We start from the raw sequence: 18,906 nt of genomic DNA, 5'->3' as shown, positions 1-18,906 counted from the left end.
AAAGGAAATGTACTCTTTACCTGACTTATGTAACTGTAACCTCTCTGTACATCACAATTTTACTATTATGCTTCACATACCCATAAAATGATAGGATTGAGAATGTTTATATTAAATGTCTCTTATAGATTTCACTTAAAATCTTTACCATTTTAGAGATTTCAATATTTCAATCTCTGTCACTTATAGTGAATGGTACAGAATAATCACTCATTAATGAATTCATCATCAGTGAATTTTCATTAACTGGAGAGCATGTTCACATTACTAATCTCACAGATGCTTTTCACTCTCATGTGAAGTATTCAGAGAAGATGCTACCTTTGCCATTTCTTTTTTATATATTTTTCTTGTAAAGATACTGTACAGAGAGGTTTCATTTATGTGAGTAAGGTAATGAGTACATTTCCTATCAAGCATTGTTACACCCTCCTTTGTTTTCCCCCTACCATCCCTTCTCTCCCCAGCTCCTCAACTCCTCCCACCCCAAAGTTGTGAAGTTCATTTTTAACATACTAAAGAAACCAGCACAACTATGTTTATCACAGCATTATTCACCATAGCTAAGATATGGAACCAACCCAGATGCCCCTCAGTAGAGGAATGGATCAAGAAAATGTGGTGTATATACACAATGGAATTCTATGCCTCCATCAGAAAGAATGACATTGCCCCATTTGTTAGGAAATGGAAAGACTTGGAAAAAATATATTAATTGAAGTAATCCAGGCCCAAAGAAACATAGGTCACATGGCTTCCATTATCTGCAATAACTAGTATATGTCTAGGATAAGCAGAAGAGGTCAAAGGCTATGTACATATGACCATATATCATGATGCTAAATGAAATTAACCCCAAGATAGGGACACAAGAGTTTTTATCTTTGTTGCTATTCTTTTTAATGTACTTCTAATGTACTATATTTTTTATTTCTTTGTATGTTCTTCCCCCATGGTACAAGCCCTGTTGTCACTTTATTTGATTCCGGGTCCTGAATCTTGTATATACATTTTTCTAATTTGGGAAGGGGAAGGGAAATAACAAAATGCTGAAATAATACAGGATGACCCATTGTAACAATGAAATCTACAAGACAGTACGTTGAAAATGAACTTTATAACTTTGTGGGGGAGAGTAAGAGAGGAGGGAGGAAATGGGGAGGTAGAGAAGAAAGGGATGGTAGGGGAATAATAAAAGAATGCTCAATAAGAAATTCACTCATTACCTTTCTCTTGAAACTGTAACCCCTCTGTACTATACCTTTACAATAAAAATATATTAAGAAAAAATGGTAACTTAAAAAATATATAAAACATTATATATATTAAACAATGTATATACAAGATTCAGGGCACCAGAATAAAATATAATGAAAACAGGGGTTATACCATGGAGGAAGAACATACAAAAGAAACAAAAAAAATCACATAGTACATTACAAGTACATTAAAAACAACAGCAACAAAGATCAAACCTCTTGAGTCCCTATCTTGAGGTTCATTTCGCTTAACATCATCTTTATATGGTCATATGTACATAGCTTTTGACCTTTTCTGCTTGTCCTAGTTATTGCAATTAAGGGAAACCATAGAACCTATGTTTCTTTGGGCCTGGCTTAGCTCACTTAATATAATTTTTTCTAAGTCTTTCCATCTCCTTTGCCATTTCTTGGTTAAACTTGTGCATGAATTTGATGGTAAAAGCAAATTCTCGACACAATTTTTTTCTTTCTCAGAAAAATTATTTGGTCTATTTTCTCTATTTCTGAAATATATAAATACAAATATTCATATAAACTGGTAGTCCACGAATTAAACAAGAGAGTGTTTGAAATGTATATGTCTGCTCCAAAACAAAACAACACCAAGGTGTTTTGTTTTGTTTTTAAGTAAAGCATAGTTTACTACCGATGTATATAACAATAATTTCAACTTTGCTTCTTTTAAATGTGTAAGACCTGGAAAGGTGATGTCTAAATCAGTCTTCTTTATTATGAACAGTAGTGGTGTTAAACTCAGGACCTCATATTTGCTAGGCCTATACTCTACCACTTTCACCAAACCTCCAGCCTCTTTGGACATTGATTATTTGGATAGTGGTTATAAGTAGAGTCTCATTTCATTCCCTCTTGTCATCAGCTGTAGCCCTTCCTGTGATAATAAGATAATAGGATAATAGGATATACAGATTCTTGCCACTGCAACCAGCTATTGTGACTTCTCTGTATATGGGGTAACAGATGCCCAACACAAAACTCAACCATTGCTTGAGTGGTAAACTAATATTCTGTCAATGAAGCCATGCCTCTATCATTCATTATTGGTGTTATTTTGGAGATGGAGTCTAGTAAACTTTCCTACCAAGATGCTTTTAAAACTTTATCTTCTAGATCTCAGCCACCTAGTGACTAGGATGCCAGACAGGAGACAAATTAGTAAACAGTGGTTAGCTGTTTATGTTTTAAATATAGTTTTTATTGTAAAGATACTGTACAGATAAGTTATAGTTTCATGAGTAAGGTAATGAGTACATTTCCTATCAAGCATTGTTACCCCCTCTTTTTTTTTTTATCCCCTACCATCCCTTCCCTCCCCACCTCCTCAACTCCTCCCTCCTCCACCCAAGTTGTAAAGTTCATTTTCAGCATAGTGTCTTGTACATCTCATTGTTACAATGGGTCAACCTGTATATTTGCTTTAGCATTTTTTATTTCTCTTCTCCTCCCAAAATTAGAAAAATGTATATACAAGATGCAGGGCACCACAATCAAATACATTGAAAACAGGGGTTATACCATCGGGATAGGACATTCAAAGGAAACAAAAAAATCACATAGTATATAGGAAAAAACAGTGATAAAAACAAAACCTCTTGTGTTCCTACCTTGAGGTTCCTTTAGGTTAGCATCATCTTATATGGTCATATGTACATAGCTTTTGCCCTTTTCTGCTTGTCTGGTAAGATTATCCTAGACATATACTAGTTACTGAAATAAGGGAAAGCAAGGGAACTATGTTTCTTTGGGCCTGGCTTGCTTCACAATATAAATTTTCCAAGTCTTTACATTTCCTAACAAATGGGATGGTGTTATTCTTTCTGATGGAGGCATAGAATTCCATTATACACACACACACACACACACACACACACACACACACACACACACACACACACACCACATTTTCTTGATACTTATATATCACTCTGCACCAAAATCAACTCCAAATGGATCAAAGACCTCAAATTAAAAGCAGACACCTTGAAAACATTACAGGAAAGAATAGGAGAAACTCTAAGACTCCTTGGCACAGGCCAAAATTTTCTTAATAAAGACCCAGAAACACAACAAATCAAAGAAAATTTGGACAAATGGGATTGCATAAAACTGCAGAGCTTCTGAATGGCAAAAGACATAGCTAGTAAGACCAATTGAAAGTCCACAGACTGGGAGATCTTTGCTATCCATATAATGGACAAGGGTCTCATATCTAAAATATACTTAGAATTCAAAAAAATTCAATCCCGCATCACCAAATCCTCAAACAAATAATCATTCATTAGTGGGCTAAATAATGATTCATTAGTGGGCTAAAGACTTAAAGAGAGACTTCTCTGAAGAGGAAATAAGAAGGGCCAATAGACACATGAAAAAATGCTCAACTTCTCTAGCCATAAAAGAAATGAAAATCAAAACAACATTGAGATTCCAGATGCAAAAAAATATGGGTGACAAGGATGAAGATGCATTGTACTTACAAACTGAGTTGTTTAACAGTAGGCCACTCCACTGTACAATTACCTAAAGCTAATGAAAATACAATTTTGAAAAACAACCACTGCCACAAGAAAAATTGCTCAAATATCATTTATGAAGCCAGGCTCACAATTAAGTATTATTAGCTATATCAAACTTGTATTCCAATAGACTCCCAGGGTATTGTTCCTAGTATGGAAAGTAAGGAAATCTAAACTAATAGATGTTTAGAATTCAACCAAGCTATAATATTGAGAAGGCAGAAAATAACTTCCATTCAAAAAAGAAAGAAACAAGGAAAGGGATTAAGAAAATAATTTAAAGGGGTGAAATTGAACAAAGTACAATATACGTATGTATGCAAATATCACATATTAGCTATTGATTTATGCACCATCATTTTATGCCACTTTATTTCTAAAGCAGTAAACAGCACAGTGACACATGATTGTAATCCTAGATATTAGGAAGTAGAGGCATAAGGATGAAGAATTTCATGTCATCCTGGACAAAGAGAGGCTCAAAAGCAATAGGAAACCAAATAACTAGTAATATGGTTCAAGTGGTAGAGCACGTGCCTAGCACACTAGAGCCTATTTTCAATCTCTAGTATCATGAATAACTAAAAACAAGCAAACAGAGAAGATGGTGGTAGTTGATAGTCCATAGAAACACTAAAATATAATAGATAGCAGGGAAGAAGTTGTCACTCCCTTGTTAAGGACTGCATCCTTTTACCTGGCCTTGTGATTCTGCACTGTTTTGGGCTCTGCACTCTGAGATTTTATTCTGTCCTAAGTCACTCTCCTAGTCTAACCTGCATTAGAGAAAAAAATTCAGGAGCCTCTTCATTTTTTATAGTTTCTGTAGTATCAGTACAAACTTGTGTTAATCTTACCAGAATCAAGCAACAGAAAAATAAATTATTTTGAAGATTCACGTGAATCTAAGTAGTTTATTGGGGAAGTCTCAAGCTGCAATGACAGCTTTTTATTAGCACATATTAGTTATATAAAATAATGGATTTCATTTTGATAATGTCACTCATTCATGTAGATTGTTTTATCTTATTCACTTGCATTTATCTCCTCTCCTCTCTCCTGCTGGTCCCTTCCTGTGCTGTGATATTCATTGTTCACTTCCATGTCTTTTCTCACAGATCTTAGTTCTTTTTTAAGTCTTTAAGTTTCTTATGAAGTTGCAGTAGGACCAGTTTTATATGGTTGTAAGATTTTTTTCTTATTCTTTTAGCAGTGTAAAACTGTGAGAATTTGCCTATTTGACTGATTCTGAGTGATTGCATAAAGAATTTCTGTTCTCTTTCTTTAAAGACCTAATATTCTAACCTGGAATTTAATGTATGGCCTCAAAGGCCTTTTTGTTCTCCAGAGATTCTGAGAATGAGGAGCTTTCTTTTCTGTAGTAAGCACATGCAAACTCATTTCATTTAGCAGTCCAATCATTGATTCATCTTTCCTTTCCCCACATTGTAACACATCCAGGAGGAGGAAAACCGATGGCACTTTCAAAGATTCTGCTTAGAATTCTCTTTAGCTAAAGCATCAAGTCCATTAGGGATATTTATTATTTCCAGCAATATTTTCTAAGACAGTTGCCAATTTTCTGCCATTTTATGATCAAGCTTAGTCTTCTTTAGCTTTATAACATTGTCTCCTTTTTAAGAGCTCCAGGGGACTCCCTCAAAATATTTGAGATTTTCAATATCATTTTTTATAATATCCTGTAAACTTCTCTATTTCCCTAAAGCTTCCCTGACTTCAATTAGCTCAAAACTAATACTACCTGTTTTAGATTGTGGCAGCACAAACTTCTAAGACTGAAATACACTTAACATACATTTGAGTTATCATTTCCTGGTTACCAATTCACATAAAATATTTATTGATTAAAACTTCAAAGCTACTTTTACTTATCTTCTATGATTATGGGAGATAATTGGAATGACCTAGACAGTGACTAATCCTATGTCTTTTAACAGTTGCATTGAGATGAAGGCTAGGTGTTGATTCATTTGAAATCTATTCACTAGTACAGGAGTTGATCCTGACTGATGACTGGAACTTTGATTAAGGTTGTGCATTCTCTCTATCTTTCTCTCATACACACACACACACACACACACACACACACACACACACATACACACACACACACACACACACACACACACCTGTATGAAGTATTGTATAGGTTTTCTTACACCTTTATGGCTTCAGATCAGGAGGAAACTTTTTAAGAGTCAGGATATGAAACCTATCAGCTTCTTGAATTTGACAATCAGCAAACATAGCTTCTTGTTTTCTTGGGGAAATGGCCATAGACTCATTGGGAGTTTACACCAATCTCAACTCTTAAAAGAAGAAATAGTATAAATAAAATAAGAACCTTGTATTTAAAACCATCATAACACAGAAATGTTCCTGGTCAAGATCATGTACACCTTAGCTTTGCCTCAATCTAATGAAGGTAAGAGAAAAGGAAGCCAGTAGAAGGTGAAAATAAGATTGTCTAAAAAGAAAGTATTATCACTAGCAAATACGATGTAGATGGAGACATATTATGGGATTCTCTCTTCTTTATCAGGTGCATATGTGAAGGGTGTGCATGCATGCATGCATGCACGGGAGCTCATCATATATGTATTCTGAAGTTTTTCAAATACAATTTGAAAGATTATCCATTACAGGGTTGGTTTTGTTGTGTAACCAAGACTTTCTTGCTTTGATTTACTGTTTACCCGGGGCTTGCTTCAAACCCAGGATTTTATGTCCTAGTCTTCCAGTATTGAGAATCTAGGTATGTGCCAGCATACCTAAGTAACAGATTCCTACTGTTGTTCTGATTTTACACTGTTTTATGATTTTCCTTTGAAAATTCAAAGGAATTTTCATGATCAATAAGTATAAAATTTACTTTAAAATATTCCCAACTAACTCCAACAATCTATTTTTTATGAGCTATTTGGAGATGAACAAGTGCATTGAATGTGATTGTTCATCAGATAGCTCTCCATGAGGAAAATAACATAGACCCATGTCCACTGTCCCAGTGCATTAAATATACAAGGGTAAATACAACATTATAAAGAGATGAACTATTTTTTAAAAGAGTTTCTTTCTGCCTTCTAAGAAGACATAAGTCATCAAAGAAATGATATGGGTGTCCATATGACATAGAACCTACTTGATCATATTGAATACTATAAAGTGCCTTACAGATTTTTTCCTTACCAAATACAACTTATAGCAGTAAATATCTAAGAATTATTTCTTGGAACTAAAAAGTAAAAAATTCAAAAAAAAGTTTGAACAAAAAAGAAAAAATCCTACTGGAAATGGAAACATTATAAAAGTAATTCTATTTCATAAATAATGATAGCTTAGGAAAAAGTTCCAACTTGACAGTGTGGAGAATAATAATATTCTGCTTGCATCTGAGCCAGGCTAAAATGCTTCATCATAGAGAATCACAAATAAACTATTTTGTTCTATTTTGTAAGTCAGAATGTTGACAACAGTACTCAATTCAGATGTATTTGGCTTTACTTTGCTGAATGGCAGGTTCAACACCGAGAAATAAAAGACATTAAAGGAACCAATACATCCAAGACTCATTATTCAGAAAGTTAGAAATAATTCTCAAGTTTTACTGCCTAGATCTAGCCAGAAATTCTTGTTGACTCCAAGGCTGCTGAGAAGAATAAAAAAACAAGAATGCTTGGGAAACTCTCTTCCCAAAGGAGGATAAATTAGCCAATTCTAAGTCAATTTTTCTTAAGTAACAATGAAACTACAATCCCTAAAAGTCACTTCTGTGAGAAAGGAAGTTCTCAATTTGATGGATAACTTAAGCCTTACTTTTCTATCAAGTATATGTCTTCAATGGCCCCATTTGGTTTCCCCCAGCTTTCTGTTGAGTTATGCTGTTCAGAAAAGAAGCACGAATAAGTATCGTAATGAATCATTAGATTCCAAAGAGGCTCCTTCTTGTCTGGCAGAAATCCACTGTCTGCTCTGTATTCAGGGAATTGAGGATTCTAGCTAGCATAATAAGACTATTTCTTCCTCTTAGTTTGCGGACATAAGGAGACCACATGACCAAGACTCTATCTCTGGTGGACAAAGTGTCCCTTTGGACTCTTAGTTTAAGGCGTGGAGACAAGAATTAAAAAAATTCTTTAAGTGAATATTGGATTGTAATTTTTTCTTTTTCTTTTCTATCTTTCTTTATTTTTCTTTCTTATTTGTACTGTTTCTGGGACTTGAACTGAATGAACAACATGAACTTGTACTCAGGGCTGGCACATTTATCACATGAACCATGCAATGTTACATTGAAACATTTTGTACAATCACTTGGAAATAATAATTTAGAAACATTTAGGAAAATAGTGAGAGTATGTTTTTCTTCTTGTTCCTTTAAGAAATGCTATAGCTATCCTATTGTTGATTACAGGATATCAAGAGAAGACACTCACATCATACTGAATATAACTCCAAGTTCATTGGCTGTTTCCTCCTGCTGCTACTCTAGCTTAGCCTGAAGCAGACTATGACACAGTTTTATCAACTCTGGACCCTTGGAATAATAGGAATGAATTAAGAATAGAATTGTTATTTCAAGTGTTTAAATTATATATTGCATTCAGATGATAAATTTAATAATAAACTTGGTCAGATTTCATTAACTCTGACTCCGGATTCATAATGTTTTATTCATAATGTTTTATGGTATATACTACTGTCCTAGGCCTTGTTTTTCTGGTGTTAGTCAATGGTACTTCTCTTTCATTGTGAACCTCAGAATTCATTGTAGCAATATAGCCTTCCTTACAAAGAAATTTACATGGAATGGAAGATTCAATATTATAAAAATTTTGTATCCTAAATTAATATCCTCCATTTTCTCTGGCTCTCACACCATGTTACCAGGGTTAGTCCTTTAGGAGATGATCCAGCAACCTTTATATTTAAAGGGACACTTCATAAATAGTGGGTTTTTTAAAACTGCTGAGTATCAGGTTAAGACAATGAACAACAATGAAATTAGAAAATAGCCATTAGCAGTATACAAATGAATGTAACTGAAACTTTTTCACAACACTTTCTTTTGAATGGCTAATAGTGGACTAGATATGGGTAGAAGTTTTTCTGCTTCTGTTTTGGTATAACTGAAAGCTAGACAGACAATTTATTGGTGCTAGGACTTAAATACTTACATTCAGGCTTTCAGACTGATTTCCATCCATGCCTAATAATTTTGGCAGGGGTGTGGGGTTGGTCATGGGGCTTGAACTCTGGGCCTGGGCGTTGTCCCTCAGCTCTTCATCTCAAGGCAAGTGCTCCACCACTTGAGCCACAGCACCACTTTTGGTTTTCTGGTGGTTAATTGAGATAAGAGTTTCATGGACTTTCCTGCCCTGGCTGGCTTTGAACTGCAATCCTCAGATCTCAGCCTCCTGAGTAGCTAGGATTACAGGCATGATCCACTAGCGCCCAGCTTCCAACCATATCAATTATTGAAGATAAAGCACTTTAAATATTGCTTGAATGGCTTTACAATTTACCTCTCATGGTCTTACATATTCAAAGGTTGTTCTTGTTCTTTCCTTTGTGCATAAACTCTGAGTTTGTCAGAAATGATAGACTATGCTTCAATTGTTGTGACTTCTTATCATTAACCCCAGCAACTACAGGTGATACAGACCCTTTATTTACCAAAAGCTTGGTCTTTAATTTCATTGATTTCAGAGAGAGATATATTATTTCAGGGTATCAATGCATAATGAAAATGTTGGCCTTGGTTTAAAACACTGGAAAAAACAGCTATTTTATTATTTTATTTTGTTTGTCCTTGTAACAAAGGTGTACAGAATGTGTGATAGTATTTATTCTGCCTCATGCCAACATCTAGAACCTTACTGGGTTCAAAGGTTAGCACTGAGTGAGAAGCGCAGTGAACAGGCCAAGAGCAATGTAGAGGAATGGCAAGTGGAAAGACAAAAAGGTCAGTCACATGAGCAAGAACTCCAGCATGCTGGCATGTGCTGCATTTGCATATGGGAATTCATTTCATGTCACAAATTTAAAGCTATTATTATTAAGATCTTCAGAAAAGTGATTCCAGGGTATGAATTTTTTGATGCTGCTACTATGTGGAACCATCGTGGTGTTATTCCCTGTACCCCAACTTTTCATACCACACATACCATAGTGTGAGTAGCTATGATGTCTCTACAAAACAGGATTATAGTTGTTTGGTTTCCATTGGTTTCTCAAAATGAAGGAGATGATCAGGACATTTTCAAACACATGAACTCAATTATTGATTTCCAAGTATAAAAGCTTGTTTCCTAGGGCCTGCTGGTCCAATTATTATACTACTGAAAGTCTCAGAAAAAAAATTATGCACTCTAAAGGAGTGCTTAAATCATTTTAAGGAAAACATTAGCTATATAATCGGTGGGTAAGGTTAATGGAATATAATAAGAGAGATGTAAGATCCCTGGAGTTAGTTACCATATTTAGTTCAGAAAGGAAAGAAAAATAAGGACAGGTTTATAAAAGGAAACCTCTAGTTGCACAATTCAGCCACTGAAAACTATTTAACCAGAAACAGGAAGATGGAATAGCCTTGTCTCCCCTTTCCTTTACTATCCAGTATCCTGATGGTGTCTCACATTTTCAATCATAGCATTCTTCATGGTAGACTTAATAGGAATTGTGTTTTATAGGGCATAGAATATCAGCATGCAGTTTGTAAAAATGAAAATAATAGACTAAAGTAAGATACAAGGGAACTTTCTTCAATTATTTGTGTGCTATTGTATACTTGTCAGTGTTTTCCCCAAACCCCATCCCCTAAAGATTAAAAAAAAAAAGATGTGTAGTTTTATGGATTTCTGGCAAGAAATTTTAGATTTATAGAACTGGGCTAATCAACTCTCAGTATTTTCCCATTATGAATATTAATGCTTAAGAATCTTCAACTGTAGGGGTAGGGATGTCGCTCAAGTGGTGGTATATTTGTCTACCAAGCATAGGACCCTGAGTTCAAATCTCAGTAACGCAAAACTTAAAAAAAAATCATTGAGTGCAGTTCAATTGGCCCAGTTTCAAATGTGTCTCAACAATGTTAACTTGAAGGATTTGAAATCATGTCAGTAAATATTGTGGGATTTGTTGGATTTGTTGTTGTTGTTGTTGTTTGGTGTTTTTCCCCTAACTCTGACAAAAATGACAGCAGTAAAACAAAACTAAAATGAGACTAAAACTAATAATAGACAAGTTGGGCACTACAATGATTTAATTCATAAAATCTTTTCTGGAAGTAATTTGAAATGGACTCTCAGAATTAGTACTTCATAGACTGGATTGTTGTGGCAGAATCTTTTCATAATATTAATGCAGTAAACTAGAAACAGCATAGAGGATTTTTTGGAGGAAAAGTATCTTACTGTAAGTATTTTATATAAAATAAATCATGATTTCTTAATGGGAAAATCTATTATACTCCAGAACAATGTCAAGAATTATCACATAGTAAACATGCATTGTATTTACTTAGTACTCATGTACACTTACCATCTGTTCCAGTCTGTGTTGAAGTGGAGAGAAAAAAAATTATACTTGAACTTACTTTATATTGGCACTTAAAATCTTGTTATCAGTCTATGATTTTTCATTCTGATTTGTATTTTCTTATAGTTAGAAGCACTTTATAAAATGGCAATTAAAATCCTAGCCTACTGATGAGCATGGCAGCCTGAATCTATAATGTTAGTTAATGGGGAGGCAGAGAACAGAGTGTTGTGCTTATAAGATTATGACATGTTTAAGCCGGGCTTACATCTGTAATCCTAGCTTCTCAGGAGGCTGAAATCTGAGGATCATGGTTCAAAGCCAGCCTGGGCAGGAAAGTCCGTGAGACTTTTATCTCCAATAAAACCACTAGAAAACCAGAAGTGGCACTGTGGCTCAAGTGGTAGAGCATTCACCTTGAGCTGAAGAGCTGAAGGATAGCGCCCAATCCCAGAGTTCAAGCCCCACAACCGAAAAAAAATTATGATATGTTTAGACACAGTTAACGTAAAATAAAACAAAAATAATGTCAATATACATATGACCAAAACACCAAATACTGTTTCTTAAACAGTTACAAAGTAGTACTAACAACAATTATTTCCCTTGACCATATAGAAATATAGTTGAGAAAAATGATTGGGATAGAAGCATAGCCACTATTGAAATACTGACCATCTAAGGAAAGTTATCAGTAGCCATGTTATTTCCAGTCAAAAGTTTATTGTTTGCAGTATTTTTAAGTTTCTAAGACTACCAGTGATTTTAGACATATTGCCAAGATAAAGTAAACTGAAATTTTAGGTGGATATGAAAATGCAAGTCATTAATGAAGCAAGGAAAAATATACTGGCACAACACTGTCTAATCAGTGAACAAAATGCTAGCTGTTCCATAAAGATTGTAATGCTACAACCCACTTCTAGTACAGTTAAACTCCACTTGGCAATACTGTGTAAATTTAGTCCAAAGTGATGTAAGGAAGAATCAATTAAACTGTAGTTTTACAAGTCCCACTGTAAAAATTCTACCCTCAAATTTCCTAGGCAACTATGCTATGGATAGGGAATATGTACTTTTGAGATATTTCCCAAGAAAATTACTTCACAATAAGGTTTTGACAAATGCTCTTCAGAATTATTAGCACATTACTATGTTGTTTAGAATATTCTAAATAGCCCCTCATCACCTCTGATCTAATCTGTCACTAAATCACATTAATTGTCCCTCCATAGGCATTACTATCTTCTTTGTCTTATCAACACCAGCAGCTGTAGCTCAGTGTACTTGTTTCAAAGTGACTATGCTTGAACTGTGTAATGATAGCTACAGTTAGTTTCATATCGTTATTGAGCCCTTGAAACATGACTAGTGTTCCAGAGCATTATATTTTTATTTTTTGTTTTTAATTACATAAATGAATGTTTCATTTACATATTGAAAAACTTTTAAAATGCAATTGCAATTCTGCTTGTTCAAATGTAAATTTGGTATAATCCCAACATAAAATCAAATATATCTAAAGGATATTTTGCATCAAGACTGAGATGCTAAGTGAAAAATCTTACAGGTCTCAAAAGATTCAGCATAGGAAAAAAAACCTACAAAATTATTTTATATCTCTAACCTGTGTGTATACACACACACACACACACACACACACACACACACACACATAGTTTAACTCAATTTTACCTTTTTCTTTTTATGTCTTAATGTGGTCACTAGACAATTTTTAAATGGTATGTAAGATTTACCTTCCTGTTGGAAACCATTAATGGATGTCTGGTGTGAAGAAGCAGGTTATGAGGAAGCATGGGTAAAATGATCCCTAGTCCATTAGTAGGAGAGATAATTTCAGAGAAACCTAGATATAAGACAACAATATTGAGACAGAGGTACCTAGGGCTGACAAACAGAACATTTGATATTATAGGTTTTTACCTATTTCCCTTCTTATCTGAAATATGAATCAGACAGAGATATCAGTATCAGACAATTATGTTACCTATTCTTTACAACTTCTTGCTTATGGTGAAATTTTTCTTTCCTACAAAAGAATGATACATACAAAAATAATTTAATATTCCATGGTGAAATTTTTCTTTCCTACAAAAGAATGATACATACAAAAATAATGTAATATTCCAGTGATCCAGTTCCATATTCAATATTTTTAATTGCAAACTATGTTCAAGAAATATTCTATAACTGCTATTGATTTTTTTTTTATTGTGAACATACTGTACAGAGGGGTTACAATTACATGGGCAAGATAATGGTCCTTGACTTTTATATGACAGTAATTTAAGAAAAAGATTTAAGGAAAATTTCTATTTAAATAAACATGAGGATTAAGTGAATGAAACAAAAGCTATTTTTATTCATTATAATCAGGAAAATGACTCCTGTCTCCCTATTCTCCTGCCATTTTTATCCCTTCTTCTTCACTTTCTGAGCAATCCAATTTTAGTCACCGAGGTAGAATCAGTCAGCACTAACATGAAACAAGCCATGATGACTAATGCATTGTGTTAGATCACACAGTGATATGTAAAGTATCAGCTCAGGAGAGTAAGGAATGTAAGGAACAGAAGAGAAGCAATGAAGGCAGGACAGGATAGGTTATGGAGCCTAGAGAGGTAAGGATTCTGCTCATATGGGGTTAAGGTAGGTGCAGAGGCTAGGCTGAGTGAACAGGGCTTTTGTCCTCTTTCTTTTTTCTAATTTTGTAAACATTTATTAATATACCACTCATTGGCTTCTTTTATAAATATGCTCTCCATGAACCACTGGAGTCACAACAATAGGCACAAAAATAAAGAATTGTCTCAGCAAGGCAAAATTCTCTTCTGCGAGGAAGGGTGCACCAAAAGCCAAAAATCTGGCAAACAAGCACACAGAGCAGGCAGTCTAGCACGCAGTCTGCTCTGGTTTTCATTCCTAAAGCAGCAAGCCCTGCCCTTTGCTCAGATGGGTCGAGCATTTCTTGAATGGTCTGGGTGTGTCATTATTCTATCTTGAAAAGAAACTAGTTTAAGACAACATTTTACATTTCAAAAATCCTTCCTTATCCCAAAGTAGTTACTCTTTTCCTTGACCAAGAGACCAGCCACCGGGCCAAGGCAGAAACTTTTAAGCAATATACTTTGATAGAAAAGACAGTTTTTCTCACAATTCTTCCCCTTTTAGTTCCTATTCTTTCCTTCAAGTTGTTTTAATATTAGTCTTCAAATGAATGGGTCCCACAACACCCAGTTATATACACTGTTCCAATCACATCAATCACTGACCTGAGAGCTGAGGTCAACAGTTCCTGGCTTAGTAAGGAAGCTGTTAACCTCTGAATATTTAGTTGATGGTCCCATCCAAGCCTGTATTTTTGAGAATGAAAATACAACCTTCTTCATCACCCCCAATTAGGCTATATCATACCTCCTTTTCCCTGCTAGAATAATATTAGGAGTCATTCAATTTTTCTATGCCTTCTTGATAAAGGGATTTAATTGTTCCTGGTCTCTTTCATCAGGAATTCCTCATTGGATCCTCATGTCATCAATGTAAACCTGGAGTTCAAATTGAAGAGGGCTGAAAGGGATAGCCAATTGAGCAAAGTACAGGTTCTATTCCTTTTGAACAGAAAATCTTCAAACAAAAATACCCCACAATACCATCAGATATTGGCTCTAAAAATGATGAGAGCACAGGAAAGTTAGAATGAACTTGTGACTTCAAATGAGCATCATTATTCCACAATACTGTGAATTTCCAGAAATTATGTAATCACTTAATCACAATTAAAAAAAAATAAAGAACCTCAGGGAAGCGAGGGAGGGAGGGGATGGTAGGGGAAAAACAATGGAGGGGGTAACAATGTTCAAGAGGAAGTGTACTCATTACCTCACTCATGTAACTGTAACCCTCTGTATAGTATCTTTACAATAAAAAAAAATGATGAGAGCAGACTGGCTTTCACTGTATCTGAATACACTAGAGAATCAACTTCTCTACTCTGACTAAAGAGGCATAAGGTGAATATAGAGTTATGGGTAGTGATATAACCAATTGACTCAGTTTTAATTCACCACAGGAAACAGTACTGACAACATCCTTCAGGATTTGTTGCCCCAAGCCTTCTCATCTCCAAAGAGCTACCATGCATGCCACTCTGGCAGGGATCTAAAATTTATCCCAGTGAGCAAGGCATCTTGGCCCACCTGTCTCACATGCGTCAAAATCACTTTTCAAGTGAGAACAGCATATGTTATTCATTCCAACCAGTTATTTGTTTCACCATGACCTGACTTAAATATTTTGCCACCACTACAATTACCACAAAATGACTTGCCCAGTTCCTCCAAAATCTTGTGTACAGAATCTCCTCAGCCCTATCATCCTTCAAGACAACAATGACTGCTACCCCAGACTCCACACCTTGAGTGTGGATTGTATCCTGATCAAGACCTGGAAAAATATCTCAAGCTGATCTAGAAGGGACCTCATCATATGCTACTCACCACTGAAAGGGCAGCATGTACTACAGAAAAAGGGGGAGGGGTATTTGCTGTACTTGGGGAACTGGAACCCCTGAGGGGAAGACAGTGGTCTGTGCCATTCAGTCCTGGAGACACCAAACCTAATTCTGTATTTATTTATTTATTTTTAATTTTCATCTCTTATTTTATTTATATTTATATTGTAATGGTGGTATACAAGAGGAGTTACAGTTCCATAAGTCAGGTAATGAGTACCTTTCTTTTTGAACAGTGTCACCTCTTCCTTCATTTTTTCCCCCAGTTTTTCGCTTCTGACTCCTCATCCCCACAAGTTATATAGCTCATCTTCAAGAGAGTGTCTAGAGTATCACTGCTGAATTAGTTCATACATTGCGCCTCTTCCCTCCCCCAAACAGATAAACTTACACACAAGGCCAAAGTTAACAGAAACCAAAGTAAGTGACAGAGGACAGAAAACTGTTCCACATTGAAAATAATTAAAGAAACATGACAAGCAAATGCAAGGATGATTGTAAAATGTATTCTGGTACTTTAAAGACAGTTTTCTGGAAATATTTTATTTTGTTTGGATCTGAAGATTATATGTGCAGTTACTCACTGTTAACATACTCCCTTTATAGTATCTTGTCATCGTGTACAAAGTCTAAAGTAGTGACATGTTTTGAGACTGTGAAGCATCAAGTTCACAACCTGTTGACACATAGTTCCTGAAAAACACTTTTATTTTTATCATTAAAGGTTTTATGTGTATCATTTCTGGAAGGATGCTAATAGATCAAACGAACCAATTGTGGAGTGAATGGATTGTGGCTTTTCATTATAATCTTGAAAAATACTTAAAAATAAAGAAAAAGAAAGTAGGAAATTTTGGAATAAAGACTTATAAATCAAAAAACATGGAGACTATAGAGTTCTGTTTTGTTTTTAAATATTAAGTATTAAGAACATATACTGTGAGTGGATCAGGGATTTCAGAGGTTTAAATAGAAGAGATTTGACTTAATTATATAATCAGGAATGAAAAATGATCCAAAGATTATAGTATATCAGGTGAAAGAAAGTTTCCAGGTTTTGAGTGAGATGCTAAAATTTTTGAGATCCATTTTGGGGTAGATGACATTCATTTTAGTGTTGTATTAAAAAAACTTTTTATTTGACTTGGATTGTGGTTTTCCAACAATATTTTACAAAGTAAAAACAGAGAGTTGATGTTTGCAAAGGATTTTTGAATGTGAGAATATAGCTTTTGAAAGTTATAAACACCATGTATATTGTTGAAAAAGAATGTTTTCTTTTACCTTCCACAGTCTTAAACCATAGAGAAGTTCCTGAAATCTTTTATTTCTAATTGGATATAAACATAGAGCCTGTGTTTTGTAAAAGGCAGAGTGCATATCTCTACACTAACATTAGGGCATTATTTCACAGTTATCTGCAGTCTGACTTTCTTTTTTATTATATATTATTTATTGTAAAGATACAGTTACATGATTAAGGTAATGAGTACATTTCCTATGGAATCTTGTTACCTCCTCCTTTGTTTTTTTCCCTCCCATCCCGTCCCTCCCCACCTACCAAATTCTTCCCTTCCCCCCACCCAGCAGTTGTAAGACTCATTATCAATATAGTGTATTGTACATCTCATTGTTACAATGGGTCACACTATATCCTTGTTTCAGTATTTTGTTATTTAGCTTTCCTTCCTCAAATTAGAAAAATGTATAAACAAGATGCAGAGCAACAGAATCAAATACATTGAAAAGGGGGGGTTATACCATCAGGGAAGAACATACAAAAGAAACAAAAAAAATCACATGGTACATTATATATACATTAAAACCAACAGCAAGAAAGATGAAACCTCTTGTGTCCCTAACTTGGGGTTCATTTCGCTTAGCACCATCTTATATGGTCATATGTGCACAGCTTTTACCTTTTCTGCTTGTCCTAGACACATACTAGTTATTGCAAATAAGGGAAGCCATCTGTCTGCCTTTCTAAGGACTTGAATTCAAGCTCCCTAAAGATGAAAATATCTCCTTTGTAAGTGCAGGCACAAAGAATATAACATAGTAATATATCTGTCTTACAAGAAATCATTTTACATTTTTGGAACAAAATAACCACTAGAGCAAAATATTACAGTGTCACTATATCCCTTATAATATCCCTGTGTTTTAGACATTACTGACATGGGCATGATTTCTTTCTTTTTCTTTCTTTTTTTATCCTTAGCATACATGTAGGTGCATGCATTTATTTTTTGTACTTTTTTATTGTAAAAATACTGTACAGAGTGGTTACAGCTACATGAGCAAGGTAATGAGTACATTTCCTGTTGAGCATTGTTGCAGTTTTAGGAATCTAAAGTAGTTAGGATTTAAGTATAAAACCTAAGTCTTGCCTGAGGATATATAATCACATTTTTTACTTTTGTCTCTGTCTATGTAATTAAATGTTTGTTTCTGTTAGGCTGAATTTTTGTGTGTTGAAGGAAAAAATCATATTTTTGAATAAGAGAAAAGGGCTTATTTCTAGGACATAGAGGACTTTCATAGAATTCAAATGCATCAAGAAACATAAGACTAACTTCTTAACAACTGGAGAGGGTTAGGGCACAGTGAGTTCTTAAATTTTTCAGTGTCAGAAATTATGTTCTGTCCTTCTTAATTTTCTCTCCACAGATCTTTTATAGCAGGTCTCAACGTGATAGTGTGTAACCAAGGATGGTGCTGACCATTTTCTACATAAATATTTTTTTCTATATTCAATCTACTAACCAAGAGACAAAAATCCTTATTTCTCAATGTTAACATGTAGAAACATAATCTACTTGGTTCAGATTTCTTCTCAATGGGGTCCTGTATTTGAATAAGAGGGGTTCTTTTCTCTGTGTTCATCATTCATGACAAGAAAACACTTCCTTGGCTATTGGAAGGTTTCTAATAGACTGGTCTACCAGTCAGGGCTAGAGGAAGAACAGGTTAAAAATGAATCAATAAAAAAGATGAGTGGGAGATATGTTATGGGAAC

The sequence above is a fragment of the Dipodomys merriami genome, unplaced genomic scaffold, assembly GCF_024711535.1.
Source record: "Dipodomys merriami isolate MVZ:Mamm:240054 unplaced genomic scaffold, mDipMer1.0.p SCAF_21, whole genome shotgun sequence".
Classification (NCBI taxonomy): domain Eukaryota; kingdom Metazoa; phylum Chordata; class Mammalia; order Rodentia; family Heteromyidae; genus Dipodomys; species Dipodomys merriami.
The sequence above is the reverse complement of the archived record's forward strand: the minus strand, read 5'-3'. Positions refer to the sequence as shown.